The 4,477-nt window shown below is 35.8% G+C and overlaps 1 long non-coding RNA gene across 1 annotated transcript; it reads left to right on the top strand.

Annotated features, from left to right (window-relative positions):
* The first annotated feature begins 2,073 nt into the window (after positions 1-2,073).
* LOC134619970 (uncharacterized) lies at positions 2,074-2,739 on the top strand. The gene is made up of 3 exons (XR_010092066.1): positions 2,074-2,193; positions 2,310-2,413; positions 2,517-2,739. It is a non-coding gene; the product is annotated as an uncharacterized LOC134619970 (long non-coding RNA).
* The last annotated feature ends 1,738 nt before the right edge of the window (positions 2,740-4,477 follow it).

Here is a 4,477-nt window from a genome sequence, read left to right as displayed (position 1 = left end):
AAATATTCACCAATCCAGAAATCACTGCAGCACTTGAGAACATGAGACAAGCCAACCTTGATGACATGATGCCTCTTCTACATGTGAGACAAACACTGAGCAGGTCAGAGGTTTTCACCATTGTTCATCATAATACAGAGGGACTGCCAGCTCACATTAATGACATCAAGAGTCACCATGAATTGTGTCTAGCAGATGTTTTGTGCCTAACAGAAACACACCTGCGGGGCTCTTTTGTCGCAGAGAGTCTCCACTTGGAAAATTACAATTTGTTCAAACGCAACAGACACCTGTCCTACACAAACTTTCCCCAGGTGGCAAACAGAAGTGGTGGTGGAGTTGCTGTTTATGTGAAGAGTGACATTCAAGTGCATGAAAAACAGTACATCCATAATGTAACTGACCTTGAATTTCTGGCTTTAAAGGTTGAAGCACCAGTCAGTGCTCTGATTGCAGTTGTGTACAGACCTCCAGACTACACTCTGAGGCCATTCCTGAAAAACCTGGTAAGCCTATTAGACTCATTAGAGATCATGGACTGTCGTCCCATCATAGTGTGTGGTGATTTTAATGAGAATGTTTTATCCAGTGCAAACAAACCAATCCTGGAGCTGTTTGAATCTAGGGGATACGCACAGGTCATCACTGCCCCTACCACAGAGAAGAACACACTGCTTGACCTAATTTTCATTTCTCAGCCAGAGCGATGTCTCCATTCTGGAGTCATGAAGACCTACCATAGTTACCATGACCCTGTATACTGTGTATTGTCCTGTGATGATTCATGATCTAGATCTTTGACTACAGTAAGTAATTTCTATATTTTTGAATGACTTAAGAAAGTAGAGCGATATTTAAAAGTTGACTTAAGAAAAAGCGCCCTGCATTGCAATATAATGTTTGAATTGTCTACATAAAATATAATTAAATGAATTAAGTAATGATATCAGTAAAAGATGACAATTTTATGTATTACAGAAAATCTAAAAATCAGAAATCTATGAATGTCAGAAAAATCAAATATAGCAGTTTAAAACAAACAGTGTAGGCATATCCTCTCTGCAGCCAGGCTTCAAAATCCTGCCAGGCTGCCCCAGTCTCACTGTGGCTGGGAGGGAGGGAGGGTGGACCAGAGGATTGCCCACACAGCAAATAAATGTTCAACAGCTTCTTCATTGTTTCTGAGAGAACAACACAGACTAAAGGTTGCTTTTAAAAAAAAATAAATAAATAAAAATAAAAATCTAATTACAGCAATAATGACAGTTAAGCCAGTTTATCTGTGCCTCTATTTTGAAATAATATTTACAAAAATGTTATTGATTTCAGTTTGTTATAATCTTTAAACTTTTTCAAAAGTATATCATTATATTTTTGGACAAATCTTTCAATGAAACATACATTTTTATGAGCTTTTATCATGTTTCAGCCGGTGCATTTATCAGGGTGGGTCTGGGTCTGGGATGATAAATGCACTGGCTGATAACTGCACATTTCTGGCCAGAAATGTTTCAGCAGTGTTACATATGCACTACATATGTTAAACTTGCTTTTTGTTACCAGTTGATACCCTACATTTGTATAGACATTGGGTGGTGTGAGGCTGGGGAGTTGAGTGGAGTGGGTAGGTGGGAGTTGAATGTGGGGGGGTACGGTGGGAGGTTGTTAGGTTTCTTTTTTCTTTTTTTTTGTTAAGAGAGACACAGTCCTCCTGTGTCTTCTCCAAGCTTCACATGTAAAATCCAACAGTGTGAAGCACATAGCAGCCAGAAACTGTAATGCCACAGATCAGAGAGGCTTCATCTTCACCATCTTCGCCGTACGATCAGAGCATGAGACTTCACATCTGGAGCACAGGAGAGATTCTGTGATAAGTCCTCCTTCTAGCTTGTCCCACAAGCAGTGGGTGAGATTTACTCACAACAAAAAGGGTTAATGACATTATTTTCATGAAAACATGTATTAATTCTTTGTAAAGTGTTTAAATTGTGTTTTCACTTGACCTTAGGAGTGTTATTTTGAGTGTATTTTAATATCTGTACTCAGGTGTCTCCCTCTGTGATCCATCCCCTTCAGAGCTGAGACACTCAGGACTGAACAGACTGCACAGTTTCTGTGACTGAGCCTCCAAAACATCTTCTTTGAAACCACACATGATAGAAGGGCTTTATATTTGCAGCAGCACTACTAAAGGTATTCAGTTTATTACAGGATGTGTTTGTTTCTTAGGACCAGCTCTAAGTGCACACTACCTAACATATACACCTTTCTGTTCCTTACAAACCAACTACTCTGGATCATATGGCCAGTCGGCAGGAATGTTGCTGCAGGAAAACATCCCTGCAGATCACCATCATTGTCAGACTGACTGTGCCTCCTCTGTGCAGTGTCAAGATCCTCCCTAAATGAGTGTGTAAGTTCATTATTTTATTCCCTTTGACAAGACAAGTATCACTGATATTTACATTTACAACTACATATGTTCCTGTTTTCTGCTCTTCTTTTAAAGTCCTCAGCTATCCTGCTTCTGTGCTGCTTGCCACACATCAAACACTGGCCGGATGACAGGGAGGATCCACTCTGAAGTCACTGGACATGATGAGGATCATATGGGACTTTATAGTTTCACAGAAATGTTGTGCTCTTTGATTACAGGTTTTAAATGGACATAATGACTGCCTCTCTCTGATCTGACAGGCTAAAGGATTGTTTTCATTGTTAGTGCTCTGTACAGTGTATGCTTATTTAATATTTCATCACAGAGCAAACCTTTATTTATTTAACATATTTTTATTTTGTTTTAATGTTGAATTAACTGAGGGGATTTTTTTAAGTGGGCACTCGGGATGTCATATGACCAGAAATGTGGTAACTGTAATTCAACAGTATGTAAAGAAAGAATCTGCTAAGAACAAAACACACACAAAAAACCCCAAGAGAACTCAAATTCGTTCCATGTAATCCAATCTAAAACATTTTAAACTGCTGAACAGCAACACAAACAGTGTTAAAGAAACAGTGTTAACAGAATAATTATGATGAGTTTGTACCAAAGTTTCAGGTCACATGGCACACCTAGTGTGTAGTGTGGGGTATCAGCTGGTAAGTATAGGTTTTTTCATATTTGTGTCCTTAGAGTTCAGATAGATAAAGCCTTGTGTATAATAATTAGTCATAACCACAACTCAAAGTCAGGGACTAACTAAATTTGGGACTTCGTGTCTGAGCCCAGGTTAAAACACAGTGTTAAAAAGCATTTAGTGGCATGGCTGAACAATGCTGTAAACTAATGATACTTATTTATCCATGTTCACAAAAAGGACTAATGTGTTCATTTGATTATTTGTATGTGTTAAACTGTGTCACCACCTTAGGCTTTCGTTTGAGTTCACTCAAAAATCTCTATACAGTTCTCTTTTACCACTGTGTGGACACTGTTTACAATAAAACATAAAAAAGAATGAGTAATAAAAAGATGTGTAGACAGATCAGTAGATTCAGTAGACCAATATTAACAGCTGTTCAGCCATGTTCTACGAAACAAACACAATTTAAAGGTTCAGGATTGTGGTTTTAAAAGTTGAATTTTCATGTATTTCATATGTTGCTTATTATTTTTATTTGGTTATTTAATTTAGTTATTTTTATTTATTCTCCTGTGAAGTGTTTAACAAAAAAAGCTACTTTAATTTCAATTTTATTTGTTTATTATTTGGTAATTTGTTCTTTAAGAATCGAGTCTGTGCCAAAAACTAAAGTTGAACAGACACATGACAGGATCAGATTATTAACACCTTAAAACATTGCAAACGTCTCTTTTTAAAATGATTTTTATTCTATTTCGAAAAAAAATAAAATTGTTGAATTAATTTAAGTCCTTTTCAGAAAGAAGCTGTACAATATGACCTAAGATTTTTATGTTATTTTCTATGATATACAAAACAAATGGATGTATGTAATACCATTAAACATGATATACACATGTGTATATGTCTGAAAAACATTATGCTGTTTATTAAAGCTTGTATTTTCTCCAGCATGTTTGTTCATCTTTTCAGTTCAATTCAACAAATTTGTTTTTACATTTATTTGTATTATTTTTTTTTATGAATTAGAGATTTATAATACATAATTCCACTCTTTAAGTGATTAGAAGAATATGAACTTTTGTTATTCATTCAGAGGTTTTCTGACTAAATTTTCTTTTGTCATTACTCATCTTTTTCTAATTTATATTTTAAACATGTTCAGCTATTTTCCAACTTCTGTGTGAAAACCAGCTTTCAAAAGTTCTGCACTTTTGTTTTCAGGTTAAAAATTCTGTATTTTCCAGCTAATTCAACATTTTTAGCTTAATATTCAGTAATGATTTCATTTCAGTGCATACATTCAGATTCAAGCATTCACACTGCAGTTTCTTCAGAAAATGCACTTTCTAGTTAGTGTGAATGCTTGTAAAAGCATTCACAGTATTGTT

The sequence above is a fragment of the Pelmatolapia mariae genome, linkage group LG23 (assembly GCF_036321145.2).
Source record: "Pelmatolapia mariae isolate MD_Pm_ZW linkage group LG23, Pm_UMD_F_2, whole genome shotgun sequence".
NCBI classification, from domain to species: Eukaryota; Metazoa; Chordata; class Actinopteri; order Cichliformes; family Cichlidae; genus Pelmatolapia; species Pelmatolapia mariae.
The sequence above is the reverse complement of the archived record's forward strand: the minus strand, read 5'-3'. Positions and strand labels throughout refer to the sequence as shown.